We start from the raw sequence: 20271 nt of genomic DNA, 5'->3' as shown, positions 1-20271 counted from the left end.
TGCTGTCTTCCTAGGAATGCCGAGGAGCTGGTGGGCACATAGCAGGTGCTCAGTAAATATTTGTGGAATTCGCATTTGTTGGATTGAAATGCAAGCGTGTTGATATGCTCCTGGTGGTTCGGTGACTTTTCTGGCCCTGAGTTCCCTTGCATTTTCTGTGTGCCCCCTTCTCCTGGCTTCCTTTCTTGGGTTTGGAGGCCCTTCTGGGCCTGTTCCAACTTAACAACAGCCTTTCCCAGGTGAAGCTAGCAAAGGCAGGGTTTTCATTCCCGGATCTGTGCTGCACCCCACCCCCATCACCCACTAGGTTGGCCTCAAGCATCTCAGGGCCTCGGATTGGTCCTCGTCGCTTTATAATCGCAGCCCACGCCGCAGAGCTCTGCACAGACTGATTGCTCAATAGATGAGTGAGGTTGAGGCTCGCTCAATCAATCAATAAACCAATCAGTCTTCTTGCACTCAGCCTCTCTGCTCCCAGGCATTTCTCATTATCCAGCGTTTGGATGATCAGAAGGAAAAAGAAACCTCTGCATAAAGGTGACCCCATTTCAGGTTTCGTCATGACTCACTGAGTATTGAGAGACAGGAAGAGCAAGAGAAGGGAAGACAAAGAGAGGGGCCAGGGACGTTCACCTGCGATCTCAGAGGGACATTTGGGAAGACATTTGGTCACTAGACTGAGGGTCGTAGGCGGGCAGGGACCATCCTGTGCACTGCTTACCCCAGAGCATAGCACAGGCCCCACACGTGGTAGACACCCCGTCATAACCGATGTCTGCCTGCAGGAAAGAGGGAAGGACAGAGTCCAGGTCCAGGCCTGTTTCGAAAGAGGGACTTGAGATAGTTCGGTGCACCTACATGTGTTTTAGTCCTTGGGTCTTGGCCAACTCAGCAGAGTGCTGATCTGTGATGTGCCCACAGTGCCCACAGAGGCCCCTCCCTTGTAAGGACACTGATCCAACAGTTGGCAGCCAGTGAAGCGGACGAACCCACCACCCTCTCGCTCTCCTGGAACCACGGCCTGGCCTGAGCAGGCACTGGGCTTCCTTGAAGCAGTCCCAGGAGAGGACACCCCGTCCCAGGGCCGATTCAAAATGTCATTCCCTCCACTGGTATCCAGTGCCTCCTGAGCGGACACGGCCCAGGCTGGCCTCCAGCCAGAACAGCTGCCTCGCTCAGACCCTCCTCCTTTGCGCTCCTACCTGGGCTCTCAAACTCTCAGACTAGAGCAGGAGAACCAAGAGGGCCAAGCTGCCCACGGAGGCCAGGCTTCACCCACAGTGTCGCGGCCTGAGGCTCTCCTGGCCTTGGCTCACCCGGGACCCAGTGGGAGGAGCCACAGCGGGGTGGCCAGGACAGTGCAGGGGCGGCTGACCCTGAAATAAAGCTGATGGCCGCTGGCCTGTGCCCCCCGCTCCCCGAGAGGGAGCACTTCTCTTGTGGGTGTAGTGAGTTTCGGGGGAAGCCTTTAAAGCAGCCCTTTGATGCTTCTCCAGGGGAACTGCATTTATTTTCTGTACTTTTAGGAATTAACTTGCAGTTCCCAGCCTCTCCCTCCCTCCCTCTCTCCCCAGAAAGGAGAGAAGGAGAAAAGAAAAAAGGGTCTGCATTGTCCCGGTGATTGGCACCTTCTGTGAATGAGGGGTCACTGCGTCTGGCTGCTCCTTTTCAAGCGCTCCCTTCTCCCCTGCATGCTGTATTCACGCTGGAACATTCTTTCTTTCAAAGCTTCTGTCTTTCTCTCCCCCTTTGTATCTCTGCTTTCCTTCCCTTCACTTTTCTGCCTTTCATTCTCAGTGCTCACCAGCTCCCTCAGGGACCGCTCTCTTCTCCTTCTCTTTTTTTGTCCCTTTTCTTCTTTTTCTATTCAGTTGCTTTTTTTTTTCTTTTTGCCTCTTTTTTTCTCTCTTTTTTTTTAAAATTCTTTTTTCCTTTTTCTTTTTGAATGGTGCTTCTGTTTCCAAGGGACGGGATGAGTAGGGAAGTCGGTTTATTTGAGGAAGGGAGAATGTGGATGTTTTCATTTCCCCCCGCGCTCTAAATGTGTAAAAAAGAACCACCATGCACGACACCGGCTTACTCTGGGCTCCTCCTTTGAGAGGGAAGGCTCTTGGGGAAGGGTCTCCATCAGACCAGAGGAAGCTGTTCATCACAGGTCAGGCAGTTCCTGAATGGGTCACCAGGACAGTTGGCTACAGACCTGGTGGCACCGCCTGCAGGATGCAGACACAGCCCTGGGGACGGGCTCCCTTTCTGCGTGGCCCCAGGGCGGGCCTTGATGTGAAGGTGAGGGCCAGAGGTGGATGAAGAGCCCCCAGACCTCCCTCCTCTGTGGGAGCCTGGCCTTCTGGCCAGGGGAGGGCTCAGGGAGACCGTGGGACCCTGGGGCAGGGCTGAGCACGGGGAGGAAGGCCAGGTTCACATGCGGCCTCATGGTTGTCTGGCATGGCCCCGGCTGTGGAGACAGCGGGCCTGCCTTGGCTGGCCCTGGAGTCCTGGAGAGGAGGCTGGAAAACTGGGACAGCAGAAAGGAGGGAGCTGGCAGCAGTGGCTGGCTCCAAGGAGCCGAGTGATCCTTGGGGTTTAGACAGGTGCTGACTGATTGAAGGTCTGACGTCTAGGGAACGTTGCAGGGCCCAGGTAGAGGCGTGGGTCTGGTGGCATCAGCACGGAGGTGAGAGTTGAAACACAGGGGAAAGGCTTTCTCCAAGGGAACCCCTGTAGGACGAGAAAGCAGAGGCCAAGGCCTGATGAAGGAGGCAAAGGAGAGGCAGAGATAGAGGGCAGCGCGACCGGCCGGAGCCAAGGTGGGGAGGCAGCTGTTGCCTTGTCGGGGAGAAGACCCAAATCAGAGCCTCTGTTTGCAGGGCTCACCTGTCACCTTCCAGAGGACAGTTTAGCTTCAGTAGAGGAGACAGAGAGCAGGGGTGGAGGAGGCGATGGAGGACGGGGACCCGACCCCCGTTCAGGAGGTGGAGAGAAGGCAAGAAATTGGGGAGTGTCAGGGGCTGCACCTAGACATCGAAAGCCATGTGAGAGGAGCAGGGCTGCCTGAGAGGCCGGGGCAGGCCTGGAGGACAGAGGGGTGAGGTCTGGGGTCCTATTTCTTCCCTGTGGAGGGACGGCCTCAGTCTGCAGGTCTGGAAGTCCCTTTGCACCCTTTCAGAACACAAGACAAAGGGCCAAGTCTGCAGCTCTGGTCCCCGGGACATAGGGACCTCAGTCTAGCTCACAATTGCCCAGGGACCCCAGGACGGGGCCAGGGCACCTGGAGAGACACAGGGATCTCTGGGAAGGAGCCCTGGGGTGTGTGTCCTGGGTGAGGTGGAGCTTGGGCTCCAGGCCCGAGTGTCCTGGCACAAGCTGCCAGGCCTTGAGGTCTGGGTGGAAGGGAACCTCCCAGGGGTAAGCCCTGTATCTCCATCCCACCCGGCACAGCTGGCCCGTAGTAGGCGCTTCATAAATGTTTGTTTTATATTTTCTTTTTTTTTTGGCCGCACTACGTGGCATGTGGGATCTTAGTTCCCCAACCAGGGATCAAACTCGTGCTCCCTGCATTGGAAGCGCGGAGTCTTAACCACTGGACTGCCAGGGAAGTCCCTCATAAATGTTTGTTGAAGTGTCAATTGAATTTGTCCTTAGCAGCCAAGTGCTGTGTAATTGGAGAGCCCCCCCAAAATCCCCCCCAGCAAAACTGGGGCAGGGCCCCAGCCACATCCATGGAGGAAGGTAGAAGGACAAGTCAGCACCAGGCACAGAGGGTGGCATGAGCAGGACAGGTGGGGACAATGAGAAGGCTCATTGGAGGAAGAACGTCAGGGAGGTGGATCTGAACCCCCCGAAGGATGGTTTATTCAGGGGACACGGGTGGAGCACCTACTGTGTGCAAGTTCAGTGGATGACATACCCTTCGGGAGGAGGACAGCCTGGGGCTCCAAAGGGCTGGGAAGAGGCTGTGTCCTCCCTCTGAGTCTGGGTGACCGAGACAGGTGAGCTGTGTGGGTGGAGGTAGCAAATCCTGCCTCCATGGATGTAGGGATTTGTACTCCAGAGAAGGGATGGAGATACCCAGCGAGCAGACACCATCCCTTGCAGCATCTCCCTGGGTGCTACCACTGCCCCCCTGGCCCTGCCAGCCTCTTAAGACACCTTGCTGCCAAACCCAAGCCTGCCAGGGCGGGCCTGGCTGCTCATCAGGTTTTTCCAGTTTGGACAAGAACATCTCCTTACACCCCATTAAGGCAACCACAGCACCCTGGCCTAGAGATGAAAGGGGAGCCTGTGAAGGCAGCTCGCTCCTGGCAGGAGCACGAGGGTCTGTATTTGTGAACAGGCTTCGGAGACAGACATGTTTCCTGGGTCCCCCGATTCCAGGGTGGCAGAGGGCCTGATGGTCAATCCCCCCTTTAAGACCTGGCGGCAAGGAGCTGGCTCTTCTAGTAAGTCTCTTTGTGGCCCCAGGCAAGTTTCCGAATGCTAATAATAGTAGCAAACAGGCTGCCAGGTTCTGCTATAAGCGCTTTGAATATTTTCATTTGTGAGGCAGGTGCTGTCAGCACCACTCCCCCTTTAGTCAGGAGAAATAGTCACAATGATGGGAGGTAGCAGAGGTGAGATTCAAAGTCAAGCCTTCAGATTCCAGAGTCTGGACACTAAACCAGTACTTCTCAACCTGTTTTTAAACTATTATTATTATTTCTAATCCTTGCAGACTGATAACTTATCAACCTTGCCTAGATACCATAGCAACGTCAAATTGCTGTAAACGTTTCTAAATGCTGCTGCTCATCTCTGTGGAAGCAGTCACAAGGAGCGCACTGTTATAAAGGCGTTCTTAACCTTTCCGTGCCTCAGTTTCCTTATACGTAGAATGAGGGGGGTGGTACCAGTACCAACCACACAGACTGTGGTCGCTATTAGATAATGCGCTGAGAGTCGGCACAGGCTGGCACTGTAGCTCTCAGGACCGTCAGCCAGTCCACTAACATCAGGATTTTGCCACCTGTCGAATGGGAATAAGAGCACTGCCCACACAAGTGCTGCCCATACGGCTGGCTGCTCAGACCAGGTGAGGAGGACCCAGTGGCATTGTACCTGGAAAGGACTTTGTAAGCCGTTGAGGGCTCTGCCCGTGGAGGTGGGTGTGCTCGTTCCCCTGCCCAGCCTGTGTTTCTGGGTCCCAGAAGAACTTGTTTCATTGTGCACTTTGACACTCAGATCTGGGGGTGTTTGGAGGAGGGAATCCACTGAGCCTCTCGGAGGAGGTCCTGAGTGTTCCTGACCCTTGCCTGCCTCCTGGCCGGTGCACATGTAAGCATGCATGGTCTTCACACAAGAAGCTTCCTGGGCATTTTAGTTTCAAGGGATTGAGGCCAGAACAGGGGTCTTATTCTCGGAATCTCCCCTTCACCCTGTGACCTATCGGGGCTCTGTTTGCTAAGGGTGAGTCATCCCAGCTATTAGTGGTGAGACTGAGAAGGTGCCCAGTGATCCCAGAAAGAGACTACATTCTGGTGAGGAGAGTTGGGTTTTGTAATTCTCTTAGAAATTTGGTCTTTTGAGCTACCCCGTTGAGTTGCAAAATTTCACGAAAAAGAAAACATCTGGCATCTGTGATGAAGACTTCTCCACGTGTCCCAGGAAAGGTCTTCCCACCTCTCCACGGCTCCACTCTGGGTTCTGGGGCCCAAGGGACTCTCACGGCCCCCTCAGCCAACCCAGGGGTTCTTGTGTGGGCCAAAAACTTGAGCTAGAACCTTCCTTCGAGACGGGGTTCAATTCCAGCATCTCTCCCCTTGCACCTGATTTGGTTACTTTTTCTTCCTCAAAATAGCTGATTTTTCCAAATGTTCATGCACTTACCACTCCTTTGTGGGATTTATGACAGATATTTTTAGTGACAGTAAGAAAATATCAAATATTTCGGGACCGTAGGTGATTCACATTGTGTGTTTACATATGTTGCAATGGTAAAAGCGAAAAATTACCATTTATCAAATGGCAGCACCTGTGCCAGGTACTTTCCCTCACATCATCTTGGCCATCCTGTGGGAAAGGCAGCTGTCATTCCCATTTTACAGTTGAGGAATCTGAGGCTCTGAGAGATGAAGCAACTTGCTCAAGGACTTACAGCCAGGAAGTGGCCTAGCTCACTCCAGACCTTCCTGCTGCCCTCAGCCAAGGGGCCCCACCCTGCATTCCACGGCCTGCCCTGAGGACCCTCAACCCCACAGGCTGTCCCCACCACAGGGAGAGTGGTGAGGAAACCTTCCAAGTCCACCGCAAACATCTCTAGCGATGGCCAGACAATTTGCTTGTTTTATAATGGTCACCTCCATTTAAATCATTTTGGCCTTTGGGTCACACACCACATGCATTTGAACTTTAGCGGCTGGGGACACATGGCCCAGAGCTCAGGCTTCTGTAAGTGAGTTCTCTGTGTGTGTGTGTGTGTATATATATTTGTCTGCTGTGTGCCGGGTCTTAGTTGCAGCGTGCAGGCTCTTAGTTGCGGCATGGATCCCTGATCAGGGATCAAACCCCGGCCCCCTGCATTGGGAGCCTGGAGTCGTAACCACTGGACCGCCAGGGAAGTCCCAAGGTGAGGTCTTCTAATGGGCCTCAGAGTCATCCTTTATGATCCAGATCAAAGAGGAAACCAGTTCCCACTCTGGGCTGAGCTGGCCACCCTGAGCACCTTCTCCTCTGATGTCTGTGGACCCACCCTCCTCGAGGGACCTGCCCTCAAGGCCCTCCCAGGCCCCACTGCCCTCCGGTTCTCCTCCCACCTCTCGTCCAGCCTGCGGATGAGATTCCCCCTCCCTGTTAGCTCCTGGTAGTGTACAGACCCCAGCAGGGCCTGTCTGCGGTGCCCCCGTCCTCTTCCCCCTGCCTTCTCTCCGCAGTCGCCCCTAAACCTTTTATCTCATGTCTGCATCGTGGGCTGCCCCATGCCCCCACATGCATCCTCCCGGCTGGACTGCAAAGTACTCAAGACCACGGGCATCCACCCATCATGTGGGTCCTGACCCACATCTCACTGTGTGAAAGTGTGGTTCATTAGGTGACTAAGGAAAGAATGGGCTGCACGGTGTTCCTGCTTGCCGCTGATGATAGCTTGCATGGACAGCTGTATGCGTCTGATGTCTGCGTGTGTACACTCAGCCTAAATGTTTCCCCAGCTGTCCCTCCCCTCAGGAGATACATGGAGGCATTACGTGAATGAGAGAGGCATTCTTTACTCCTCTCCTGGCATAAATCTGTACTCGACTTGGGTGTGTGGGTGACTGCAAAATAAATGTTGATTACAGCATCAGCTTCAGGAGGCAGACGCTGCCAGGGACGCTGCTGGGATGGAGGCTGGGGATGAATCACGCTGGCTGCTGTGAGAGAGGAGAGGCCAGGCCACACTCCTCGGCTGTTCTCGGCCCACTGCTCTTCTGCGTTTTTACCTTCCCTTCATCTCTGGCTGCATCAGATGGGGGAGGGGGCTTCCCAGCCAGGTTCTCCCATCTCTAGGCTTCCCCATCCCCTCCGCACAACCTTTGTGTGCTGCATACCACAGAACATGCTCATCGGGCTAATGGGCTCAGCTCTGGGAAGTGGGACCATCATCCCGTGTTACAGATGAGGGGACTGAGGCTCACCCAAACCAGTGTGTAAGGGGGTGGGGCTGGACCCCTGCTGCCCGTGCTCTGAGTCTCTGTTGACTCCCAAAGTGCTGGTTTACGTGCAAGAATGTCCCTGACCCCTTAAATTAAAAAAAAAGCGATTACTCTGTCCTTTTGTGGTACCCCATGCATTTTGTGCTTATTTCTTCTCTGATATCTTGCTGTCCTGTTTCATGGTTCTTAGTCTTGTCTCTCTAACCAACATGTGAGGTCCCTGAGAGCAGGGAACTTTGTGTCCCGCCAGCAGCCAGCACCAGCCTGGCCCAGGGAGTGGATGATGAACGGAATGATAACAATAGCAACAGCTCCCAGTAATTGAGTCCTTACTATGCACCAGCCTTGTTATCAAACTCGTCTCAGTCGGGCTGACTGTACTATACCAGTTTATATAAGGGACTTGAACATTTGCAGATTTTGGTATCCACCAGGGTCCTGGAACCTATTCCTCATGGATACCTGTATTTCCCTTATTTCCTTTACCTGAAAGAGCACTTAAGTTGACCCAAGAATGAAACCTGAACTCCACTTACTCCTCTCGTGTATCTGGTGACCTTGGATGAGTCACTCAACTCCTCTATGCCTTGGTTTCCTCCTCTGTAAAGTGGGTTTGTTATCAAGATGGCATGCTTTCTGTACATGATTTCATCAGGCACAAGCCTGGCCAGAAGGAAGGGCTCAGTATGTGATGGATCCTTTTCATATCACTGTCCCCGTCTTACAGCAAGGAAACCAAGTCCCGGGGAGGTTGAGGAACTTGCCCAAGGCCGCCCAGCTCATATGTGGCAGAGATGGGGAGGCCGGCCAGGCCTGCCAGACCGAGAGCCGGGTTCCTTTACACTCTGTTTGTTTGCGGCGTGAGGGGCTGTCCTTCCCCATTCCCCCTCCCCCTCTGTTGCTTCCCATCTCTTCCTCCTCGGACCCTGCTCCCAGAGTTCCTGAGGTGCTAAGCCAGCCCTTTAGGGGAGAAGCAGAGCTGTCGTGTCATTGACACCTCCCTGGGCTTGGCAGGCCTGGGTTCCTGGGCTTTGCTGCGTCCTGGGGCCAGGCCTTGCCAGCCGCCCCTGACAGGGCTGGCCGGGGCTACTCCAGGGGGGCCTTTGGGTCCCAGGACTTAGCGGCCACTGATACTTCCCCCCTGGTCAACAACACATCACAGCTCCAGCAGACGCTCACACTGCCTGTGGGGCTCCTGAAGGTTCAGGGCCCCTTTCTTCTCCATGTGGTTTTGGTTTCCCAGGGGACTTGATACCATTTTCCACAAGCTCCTGTGTTCTCTCTGTCGCTTTGAGACACTGGGGCCCCAGCCACGATCGGCTTGCTTTGTTTTCTGTGGTAAATCTGTTTCTCTTGTCACTTCTGATCACTCCAGATTAAACACAGAAATGTAGAAGGCAGGGGCTGGGGAGGCTGGGCGCAGGATTGGCGTGACCCTCCCCTCCGGGGGACACAGGAAGAAGGAAAGAAAAAGGGGAAGAGCATGATTTTAACCTGCTCAGATCCCACCTTTACCTCCTATTGGCTCTGTGACTTGGACAAGTAACAGCTTTTCCAAGCCCCAGTTTGCTCATCTGTAAAATGAAAATTAAAATGCTCATCTCCCTGGGATGGCCTGGATCGTGTGCCTGTTCGTTAGTATAAGCTCAGTTAACGATGGCTAAAAAGAAGTTAGAAAAAACTGACAACCCTTCCTCCTGCCTTAAACAGTGGAGACAGAGACATGGGTCGGACAGCCCACAAGTGGGTGCTTCCTTTTCTCAGAGGCCGTTTAGGATCACAGCGAAAGAGTGAATTTTGAAGAATGGGTGTGAATCTCACTATCCTGTTTGGAGTGAGGGGAGCTGGGTACCTTGAGCATTGCTGTGTGCCCCAGCCTTGGGCCAGGCCCTGTGTCCCATTCATGCATTCACACAAGGCAGGGTGGAGCCTGGAGGAGGTATGGGGCATGGGGCAGTGTATGTGTGGACTTTCCCTGAACTGCAGTGAATTCCTGCAGAGGGATGCTGGGCCCCCACTTAGCCCTGGGTCTAGGTCTGGCCTTGCTCTCTCCTGAGGGGGCCTCTGGCACCTCCCCTAGCCTGGCCTCAGAGGAGCAGGGCCAAGCCCCTTAGGGTGCCTTCCCCCAATGAGCCCTCGCCCCCTGGACACCTCCCATCTGTGTTTCCTTCCTCCCTGCGGTAAGTGAGGTCAGTAGAGGGCCTGCATGGTGGCAAGGCAGGGGGTCCATTCTGGGATCTGTCTGAGTCTAGCCCTTGGAGAGAACCCAAGAGAAAGAAGGCTCGGCCTGATGAAATGGGGTTTCTTTTTTTCTCCTTTCTTTCTTTCTTTCTTTTTTTTTTTTTAAGCAAAGAGATAAATAAGTGTCGCCCTGAGATGACAAGAGAACATTGAAAGAGATAAAAGGCGAGTAAAAGGGACTAGAGACCAGAAGCAAAGGACAGGGAGGGATTTGGACTATACACTGCGATGAGGGGAGAGATGAAAGAGGAAAGAAAGAGATGGGAATGCAGGACCGAGTGGCAGAGCGGAGGATGGGGTTGCCACGGAAACGGAAGGAGGGAGAGGAAGACAGGATGGAGAGGGCTGAGAGCTCAGTGCGGGCGGGGCCTGAGACAAGGCTCAGGGAGGAGGAAGGGAAGCCATGAGGGGCTTCCAGGTCTGAATCAGGCCCCGGTGTGGAGAAACTGAGGTTGGCAAGGGAATAAGACCGGACCCAGAAAACTCATCCTCGCGCAAAGGTGGTAGGGTGGAGAGAGCTGGGCCTGGGCCCCCCGGGGCTGACCCAGCTGGGGTCTTCTCTACCCTACCTGTCAGGGACTGCCACTCTTTAAGCCTCAGTTTCCACAACCGTAAAACGGAAATGGTACTCCCAACCCCAGAGGGCTGCCTAGAAGCCTAGAAATTGCACGTGGGCCTGACAAAGTTCAAGCCCAATAAATGCTCCCATTGTTCCTTCATTTGTGGTTCTTATCTTTGTCTGTGAACTTGTGAGCCCAAGTTTTATTTGTTTTTCCCTGTTAACATTAAACTGGTGATCTTTGGGTCCAGCAGAGTGTACTTGTTTGGAGGATAGATGTGCTTTTTGCTTCTGGAATTGGAGAAAAGACACAGAGCCTTCCAGAAACATGAGACCTGCTGTCCTTTCCCCTGGGAACAGGGACTAGTCCTGAAGTTCAGGGAAAGGAAGTACAGACTTGGGGATTTCCACCTGGGGCTCGGCAAGGGGCCTCTTTTTTCTTTGCACTTGAATATGGATATTCTCAAAAGAGCAACAATTCATTCTGTACGTGCACTCTGCTAGGAATGCACTGTGAGCACACGGACGAGTTCTCTGTCCTCTTGTAGAATCTGTGATCTAATGGGGACACCAGACATTGAGCGAGTACTTACACAATCAAATCTGTCATTAAAAATTGTGATAAAGCCCAGGAAGGAAAAGTATTAACCTTATAACTACTTAGAACTTGGGGGTCCAGACCCGGTTGGGGAGAGGGGCGTCAGGGAAGGTTCCTGAGCAAGTGATGCCTGATTGAAAGCTGAAGGATGAGGGACAAGGAACAGCATTCTAGGCACGGGGAACAGCATGTGAAAAGGCCTCATGCAGGAAAGTCTATTATAGAAAATGAGGAAAGCCCACGTGGCTGGAGGGTGATGAGTAAGGGGACAAGCAAAGTGCTGTGAAGTTGCCACGTAAGCAGGGGGCCAATCAAGCAAGTTCTTACAGGTCTTTGGTAACGTGTCTGGACTTGATGCAGGCCAACAGCCTGGTAGGGGAGCCCAAGTATGTGGGGTGGCTGCCATGTTTGACGTGGATGGATGGATGGATGGATGGAAATGCACCGGGAATCAAGAGCTCTCAGTTTGGTCCCCATTGTGGGCTGGGAGCCTTGGGGGCCTCAGTTTCCACATCTGTAAAATGACAGCATTGCACAGGAGGGTCCCCAAAGTTCCTTCCAACCCTGCTGATGAAGATTCTAAGACCAGCCTCGAGGGTACACAGCCAAAGTGGCCTGGGCAAAGGACCTTCAGTGAGGCCACTGTCCTGCTGTGGGAGAGCCCAGCTTTCCTCCTTTGTGACAAGTGAGGGGTCAGGCAGGAGGACCCAGGGCCCACGGCTTCTGGGTACCTGGTGACTTCAAATGAGAGGCATCACATCACTCCTTTACCCGCATCCACAGGAAGTGGACATGTGCTCAGTGTGCGGCTCTGCGGGAAGCTCAGCGTTTGCCCCCAGCAGTTAGTGTGGCAGATGCCCTGCTAGTCTGGGCTCATTTCTACAAGGGTCAGGGACCCACTCAGTTTTCCTCAGGACACAGGGGTCAGCGAGGGTTCCCCAGGCCGGCAGCAGGGGCTGGCCCCATCCAGGGACCAGGGCTCCCCAGGAGCCCACAGGCTTGCTTCTCTGGACACACTTGCTCCCTCCTCCTCGGCCCGGCTTGCTTAGGGTCTCTGCCCCCTGGTCCCGACTCCACCTCACGGCATGCCTTCACGTAGTCTTTGGTTGAGAGTGTAAGGCTTGGTGCGTAGCCGCGTTTCCAAGAGAGGAACCTGCTTGGCCTTCAAGGCCAGGTCACGTGAGAGTGCTTGTCAGCTCTTACCAATTAATTTCGAGAATCAGAATAAATTGGGGTTGTTTGGGGGAAATACGCTGTCCAGGCTCCAGACCCAGAGATTCTGGTTTAACTGGCCTGGGGTGAGGCCCGGACACTGGTGCTCTCATCAAACAATGCCAGTCGGACCCTGTGGAGCCAGTGTCTCTGCCCTTGGAGGAGTTTGAATTGTGAGGTCTCATGGATACAGCGGCCAAGATTGTGCCTCTCGCCATGGGGACTCCATCCCTCCTTTCCTAGGATTTAGGGGTCCCTGTGACCTCCCTGGAGGAGGGGCCCTCACACAGTGGCCGCTCTGTGGCAGCCAGGAGTGCCTCAGCCCAGCTCACCTCAGCTTGTAGAGGCAAAGGTGTGGCTCCCAGGATGGGTCTCGGTGCCCCAGGCCTGGGAGAGCAGGAGGGGAAGCGCTTTCAGAACAGTCCTCGCTGTCATAGGGCTGGAGGGACCTCAGTGCTCCTGGGCCTTCTCTGTGCAGCCTGGAGGCCACCCCAGGGAGGAGGCGGGACTGTCCTGGAGGTGAGATGGGTCAGGGCGTGGGGAAGAACCCAGCATTTGTAGAACTCTTCTGCAAGGAGGCAAGGATTTCCCCTCAGTCTCATTCATTCATTCATTCATTCATTCACTCGTTCCGGGTCCTCGACGACTAGGCTTCCTCCCTTCCCGTTTCCCTGCCCTGGCATCTTTCTCTCCGGACGCTCCGCTGCTGGGCCCTCTCTGCCCCTCCCTGCAGTCACCATCCTCTGGGGTGGATGTCTGGTGGGGGAGATGGCCCATAAACAGATACAACTATGAATCAACATGATTTTATCAGCGTTCTCTAGAGAAACAGAACCAGCAGGATATATACACACACAGAGAGATTTATTTTAAGGAATTGGCTCACACGATTGTGGAGGCTGGCAAGTCCAAAATCTGCAGGGCAGGCTGGCAGGCTGGAGACCCAGGCAGGATTTCTGTGATAACAGTCTTGAAGCAGAATTCCTTCTTCTCTGGGAAACTTCCGTTTTTCTCTGAAAACTTCAACTGATTAGATAAGACCTGCCCACAATAAGGAGGGTAATCTGCTAAAGTCAACAGATTGTAGATGTGTTGCTGTGTGGCTCACAGCAACATCTATCAAGAGATTAGCGTTTGGCCAAACAACTGGGCACCCAGCCTAGCCACATGTAAAATTAACTTGATGTTCTCAGGCTGTGGAAGAGGCCCTCGCCCTGCCCCTGGCTAAGGAATATCTCCCAGGAGGCAGTGCCTGCACTGACTCCGAAAAGATGAAGGGATATTCACCCAGTGCAAGGGAAGGGCAAGTCCTGGCAGGGGAGTCAGGCTGTGCAAAGGCCCCGAGGTAGGAAACAGCTCCATGTATGTCTGTGTTTGTGTGTGTGTGTGAGTGATGCAGAGGGACAGGAAGGCTTAAAGGAGGGTCAGGTAGAGCTTGGCTGGGGACAGCCTTGGGCAGTCAGCTAAGGCACAGAAACTTCATCCTATAGGCCATGTGGCTGAGGGTGGGCTTCTGGGGCGGAGACCTGCTTTACCAGCATTTCACTGTGCGACCTTGGACCAGTCCCTTCCCCTCCCTGAGCCTCAGTTTCCTTTTCTGGAAAAGGAAGTAGCCATACATGGTGAACGTCAGGTCCTCCTGTGGTTTGTGGGTTGGTGGCCCAGCCACTCTGGCCTCTGGAGGCAGGGCTTAGCAAATCTGTCCACAGAGAAAAGGGGAAGCTGAGGCAGAGAGAGGCCCCTATAAGAAGGAGACTCATACACTTCCCCCTTGGCCACCCCACCCCCAACCCAGCTGCCTCGTCAGCGCTGGGCCTGGAGCTGCTGAGTCGAGTGAGGCCTTGTGGGCTGGACAGAAGTGAGACTGTGCAAGGAGCTCTGAGGTTTGCACAAACCTCCAGCTTTTGCTTTCGCTTCCTCTTCCTTTCATGGGATGTGAGCAGAGTTTACCCTTAAGTCTACCATCAGGGGGACATGAGAGGAAACAAAGAGGGTGGTTTTGCTATAAGTTGAAGTCCCGTGAGTGGTTTGTTTGTTTTGGGGTTTTTTTTTGTTTTGTTTTGTTTTGTGTATTTTTTTACAGCTGTGTGCGTACCTGGACCTCCTTTTCCCCTCCCCGGGCCCAGCTACCTGTTCTGCCCTACTCTGGGTTCAGTTTTTCAGGACCCAGGGGCTGCTCCACTGGGCCTGTCCCCACCCAACCCCAGCGCTGCACCTCCTACCTCCCAAAGATCCTGGCGCTTCAGGTTTTAGACTGAGCTCGCTCAGAGCAGCTCCCTGAGGTTGGGAGCTTATCATGCTTTCTACTGTATCCCCAGGACCAAGAATGGCACCCAGCACCTGGCAGGTGTGTTGAGTCAGTGATTCAGTGGCAGGACTGGAGACCACAGCCTCAGAGTCGCCTGGTGGTTCAAAGCCAAGGGGCGAACGTTTCCCCCTAGCAGAAGCCCGGGGCACTGTGGGGCCTGTGTCAGGGAGCAGGCCCTGCTAGGCCCTCAAAAATAGTCATCAGGGTGCTTGGTGACATCCCAAGTCTGGGCTCATAGAAGCCCCAGAGCATTCCTGTGTCTTAAGTTTGAGATGTCCTGGTGGTGAGCATGAGGAAAAGCATAGCCAGGTGGTCACCAGGCCCTATTGGTTCTTCCTTCCAAATGGCTCCTGTCTCGCCAGCCCCAGGCCAGACCAGGCCTCAAGTGCTCTGCCCCACTCTCTGTGTTCCAGAGCTACTCTGAGCTCCCTGACCCTCCCTCTGGTGCTTGAAGGGGGTCTCAGTGAGAGAAAAGGATCTTTTAAAGCAGTGTGGATGAGAAAAGGTCTCGTCTTGGGGAGGGGACCCTGGAAGACAGGCAGGTAAGCCAATGGATTAACCTGCCCTCAAGGTTCCAAGAAGCCTCTTGTGTCCATCTTACAGATGAAGAAACCAAGACCCTGAAGGGTCAGGTGACTTGTCCAGGGTCACATAGCAAGTCACTCGTTAATTCATTTGACAAGCTTGTGTCAGTGTTTACAGGAACCATAGTACAGCAATAGATGAAGCAACAGTGAGAGGTCTGGAGGACCTGGGTCCCTGCCTGGGTTGGGGAGACCTCCTGCTGGGCCTCAGGGGATGAGACTTGGGTCACTCCCCAGGGCTGGCCTGGCTCTCAGGCTTGGGAGGGGGTGATGCTAAGCCCTGGGAAGTAGGGCAGCCCTGGGCTTCTGGTGTCACTGACACAGTCCCCTCCTTTCTCTCCACTCTACTCCTTCCCCTCCCCCTCCCCTGCTTTTGTTCCTTGGCCTCCACAGCCCTTCTCTCTCTCTCTCTCTCTCTCTCTCTCTCTCTCTCTCTTTTTCTGCTATGGCCTCCCTTCCTCCTACTCCCAGTGCAAGTCTTTAAACTACAATCAGGCAGTGATTCCATTTCCTCTATTTCCCTGCCTTTGCCATTTCCTTTCTCTCCACCCTGGGGACCGAGGGTGTCCTGGTAGGAGGCTGAGCTGCATCAGCTCTGATGGCCCCTCATCTCATAGTCCAGGCTGTGCAGAGCCCGGGGCGGTCTGAGCTCCCCTTTCTCTTGGACATCGTAGAGAGCTTTTGTTCTGAACCCACGGCACAAGAGGGGGGAGAGAGGCCTTGCCCTGAGAAAGGAGGCGCCACGGGGGGCCCAGGAAGATGACAAAAGGGTCCTTGAGGTGTGGGGCCCGCCCTGGCACACAGGTGGGGCACACCTGGTGGGCTCTCGTCCTGCCCTGAGCAGCCTGTGCCAGGACATAAAACGGGAGAGTTGTGGCCTCTGAGAAGGGGGGGGGAACCAAAAAGATGGCCCAGGAGGAGGGGGAATAATGGCACCAGGGTTGCAGAGCCACCAGTTTCCCACTCCCTGGCCCTGTGTGTGATAGGCGGACTGACACATATGCGAAACGCAGGTGAATTAGATTCCCTCTGTCTTCGTTCTTCCTCCTGTCCTCTTTCTTCTGTCGCAACAAACAGAGCCCCTCCTACACACATGAGCACACACACACACACAGCCTGCCTGGCTGCCCTAGTGAACACTGAGCCCCATAAGCCCCTTAAACATGTATTTACAGGGTGATATGTGTCTGGTCAGGCAAGTATCCACCCAGTAAAAGAAAGCAGGGGCCTGACGGGCCAGATGGGCAGATGGGTTGATGGAGGCTCCCAGGAAAAAGTGCTTTTTGAGTGGAGACCCAAGGAAGGGCTGTGGCTGCCCTCGAGGGGGACCCCAGTTCCCCAGTCCGGCCGGAGCCTTGGACCAGCCAGGCAGGGACAGGTCTGAGGCTTTATGCTGCAGTTTGCCCAGAGCCTGCCCGTGCTTTGCTGCTGGCTCCTGGGAACCTGAGGTGGGCAGGGCAGCACCTGGGAGCTGAGGAGGCTGGGCTCAGAGCCGTGACGTGACCTCCCAGGTTGCACAGAAGATGCAGTGGAGCCTGGATGGGGCCCGCGTGCTGACCCAGCTCTGCCCTCACTGCCAGGGCACCTTTTTTTTTTTTTTTTTTTTTTGCGGTACGCAGGCCTCTCACTGTTGTGGCTCCAGACGCACAGGCTCAGCGGCCATGGCTCACATGCCCGGCTGCTCCGCGGCACGTGGGATCCTCCCGGACCGGGGCACGAACCCGTGTCTCCTGCATTGGCAGGCGGACTCTCAACCACTGCGCCACCAGGAAAGCCCTGCCAGGGCACTCTTGAGCTTGCTGTTGGTACTTATGCCCCAGATTCCTGGGCTGTGCAGTGTGGCGCTCACTACCTCCACCCCCACGCCGCCCCCATGGCATTGTTCGTAGGATGGAATGGCTTTCCTGGGACCTGGTGAGCACTCAGTCACCACCTTTGTGGTTCGTTGTTGGCACCTCTGTGTCCCCGCACGGGGGCTCGAACCCCTTGAGAGCAAGGACTGTGGGCAGGTCCCCGTTTACACCCAGGCACAGGCTCCAGTCCTCAGCCCCAAAGTGAAACCTGCCACCTGTCCCTGCAGGAGGGGGACACGTGGTGGCCAAGGGCAGGTTCGGCTTGCACCTGGGATCCTGGTGTGAGCCTTAGGAGTGGCCCCTTTCACTCTTAGAAGGTCCCTCCTAACAGGGATGGAATGTTACATGATCACCCTCCGTGTAGGGGACCACAGCAGACCTGTGCTCCAGCTCCCACAGGCTGACACTGGCTGACTCTTTCGCCGACTCATCTGCCAGTAGAGTGATGTTATGGGTTTCTTTGCTCCCGTTCCCTTCAGCTGCCAGAAGAGGGGTGGTGCCAGGGACTGGGGCCAGAAAAAGAGCACAGGTGAGGGGACTAACATTTCCACTGGCATCCTCATCTCATCTCCTCAGCACCCCAGGACTCAGGCACCATATCCCCCTCCGCAGAGATGAGGAAACTGAGGCTCAGGATGTGACAGGATATACCTGAGCTAGAAAAGGATATTGTCCAAATTTGAATTTAGAATCCAGGGCCAAGTCCTAGCACAGGCTCCGCTGTTGAGGGTCAGTCCCTCCCCTCCACTGGCCCTGCCTTTGAGGAAGTCTAGACAAAAGTGCTGAGCTGCTTGTTTTCTCAAACCCACAGCAGACATGAGGGCTGCTGCTGGGTGCTGCTGGGCGCTGTGTCAGATGGGCCGCTGCCATCCACGGCAGTGATGCTCCCCCACAGGGACTCCGGTGGGCACAGGGGTCATCTCTGGACACCACAGGGGTGTCCTCATCTCCCTTACATCTCCAAGCACAGGGCCTGACCCATAGCAGGGATTTAGCAAATATTTGCTGCACTAATCAGTGAATGAGTTCTTAGTCTCTAGAGGCTGTTGCAGAATCACCCAAACCTTTGCTTGAATTTCGGGCCCCAGAATGGAGAAGTCTCTTAGCTCTGTGGTTTTCATCAGAAAAGGCTGCTTCCAGAGATCTGGGCAGATAAATAATAGTGACTCTTTACATTTGGTGAGGGCTTTATAATTAACTAACCCCTTCATCTACGTTCTGACCTCTGGGCTCTCACAACCCTACCATGGGTAGGTGTTTCCATCCCCATTTTTGGACAGGGAAACTGAGACGCAGAAGTGACTTTGAAGTGACTTTGCTTAGTCACTTGTACACGACAGAGCTGGGACTTGAGGCCAAGCTCAAGTTGGGTGCTCTTTCCAGCAGGGGGTGGGAGGTGGGCTCTGAATCAGGGCTAACCCCCCAGCCTGTTCCAGGTGGACCCAAAGGTTTCCTTCCATCTGACCCCTTCCATGAGAGCCCTGGTTTAAGCTTAATAGTTTAATCTTTAGTGTCTGTTTCAAGGAGGCTAAATTCCTCCCTGGGGTATTTTATTTTTAGCCGGCTTCAGGAAGGGGAAGCTCCTCTGGCCTGTGGGGGGAGGGAGGCACCAGGCCGGGAGCTGGTTTCCTGAGGAAGGGCCGCCGCCGGCCGTGCACCTGACCCTGGCCCTGGGAGAAGAGCCAGCAAGGCAGGCAGGAGCCACCCCAGTCCTGCCTTCCTTTCCCCTTCCTTATGGGGTGCCTCTGATGTGCTGTGCTGGGCACTGAGCTGGAGGCGGGGTACAATCTGATGAGTATCCCAGGCCTGGGAGGAGGCCCTTCCACATCCGGGCTGGCGGGGAGGGCTGGGAAGCCCCAGGAACAGGGGGAATTTGAGGGAAGCCTGGGGCGCTGGTGGGAGGAGCCGGCAGCTCACCGGGGTTGGGGAAAGGGCACCTGGGTGGGAGAATCCCTGTGCAAAGGCCGGGCTACACGGAGGGCACTGGTGCACCTGGAGCCTCTATGAAGGCAGGAAGCTGATGCACCGGGGGTTGGACCCTGATAGGTGGACTCATTGGCTTTTTTAGAAACACCTGTTGGATCAGAGAGCATAGCTGTGAACCTGGGAGCCAGTTTTTTTTTGTTTTTTTTTTCTGCGGTACGTGGGCCTCTCACTGTTGTGGCCTCTCCCGTTGCGGAGCACAGGCTCCAGACACGCAGGCTCAGCGGCCATGGCTCACGGGCCCAGCCGCTCCGTGGCATGTGGGATCTTCCCGGACTGGGGCACGAACCCGTATCCCCTGCATCGGCAGGCAGACTCTCAACCACTGTGCCACCAGGGAAGCCCTGGGAGCCAGTTTTAGCATTCATTTCAGCCAGTTTTCTCAAACTTGGTAGCCATCATGGAGCCCTTCTTTCAAATCTGATCTTTCAAATCAGATCATGGAACATGGAATTCCAGTGTACAAATCAGACACAAGCTATACATGTTTTTTTTTTTTAACCCACTAATTTCTTTCTGTTTTTTTTTTTTTTTGGCTGCGTTGGGTCTTTGTTGCTGTGCGCAGGCTTTCTCTATTTGCGGCGAGCGGGGGCTACTCTTTGTTGCGTTGCGCAGGCTTCTCAGTGTGGTGACTTTTCTTGTTGAGGAGCACGGGCTCCAGGTGCGCAGGCTTCAGTAGTTGTGGCGCACAGGCTTCAGTAGTTGTGGCGCACAGGCTTAGTTGTTCCACGGCATGTGGGATCTTCCCGGACCAGGGCTCGAACCTGTATTCCCTGCATTGGCAGGCGGATTCTTAACCACTGCACCACCAGGGAAGTCCCCACAAGCTATATTTTACATGGTATAAATTTAGGTATTTAAATGTCTAACATTTAGCTAATCAAGAACAGTGACCTGTTGTGATGGGCACAGTCATCTAGCATCAGGGCTGACAGGAGGTAGCTGCTGTCTGAGATCGGCCTCGGCACCTAATTGATTTTTGTGTGTTGCCTTGTTTTTGCCCCCCAAAAAAAACCCCAAAAGACCACATTCACATGGCCAAGCCGTTACAAATGGTGACAGTTGTTTAACACCTCACTGTACAGTCTCAAGGTCTGTGCAAAATTAATTATACCTTGGCAACAAAGCCAGTGGGCCTACTGAATGTGTAGGAATGAGGTATACATTACATTTGAGTAGATGGGTTTTTAAAATAGCAGAATCTTTATTTTTTGCAATTTTGGATCCGATTTTTTTTTTTTTTTTTGGAACCCCTGAAGGACATGCAGA

The 20271-nt window shown here is 54.3% G+C and overlaps 1 protein-coding gene across 4 annotated transcripts in view; it reads left to right on the top strand.

The window, feature by feature from the left end:
- Positions 1 to 20271, top strand: part of ZNF710 (zinc finger protein 710) — a 65288-nt gene that overhangs the window by 33957 nt on the left and 11060 nt on the right. The gene's annotated exons all lie outside the window — the stretch shown is intronic.

The sequence above is a fragment of the Neophocaena asiaeorientalis genome, unplaced genomic scaffold (assembly GCF_003031525.2).
Source record: "Neophocaena asiaeorientalis asiaeorientalis breed wild unplaced genomic scaffold, Neophocaena_asiaeorientalis_V1.1 scaffold346, whole genome shotgun sequence".
Lineage (NCBI taxonomy): Eukaryota > Metazoa > Chordata > Mammalia > Artiodactyla > Phocoenidae > Neophocaena > Neophocaena asiaeorientalis.
The sequence above is the reverse complement of the archived record's forward strand: the minus strand, read 5'-3'. Positions and strand labels throughout refer to the sequence as shown.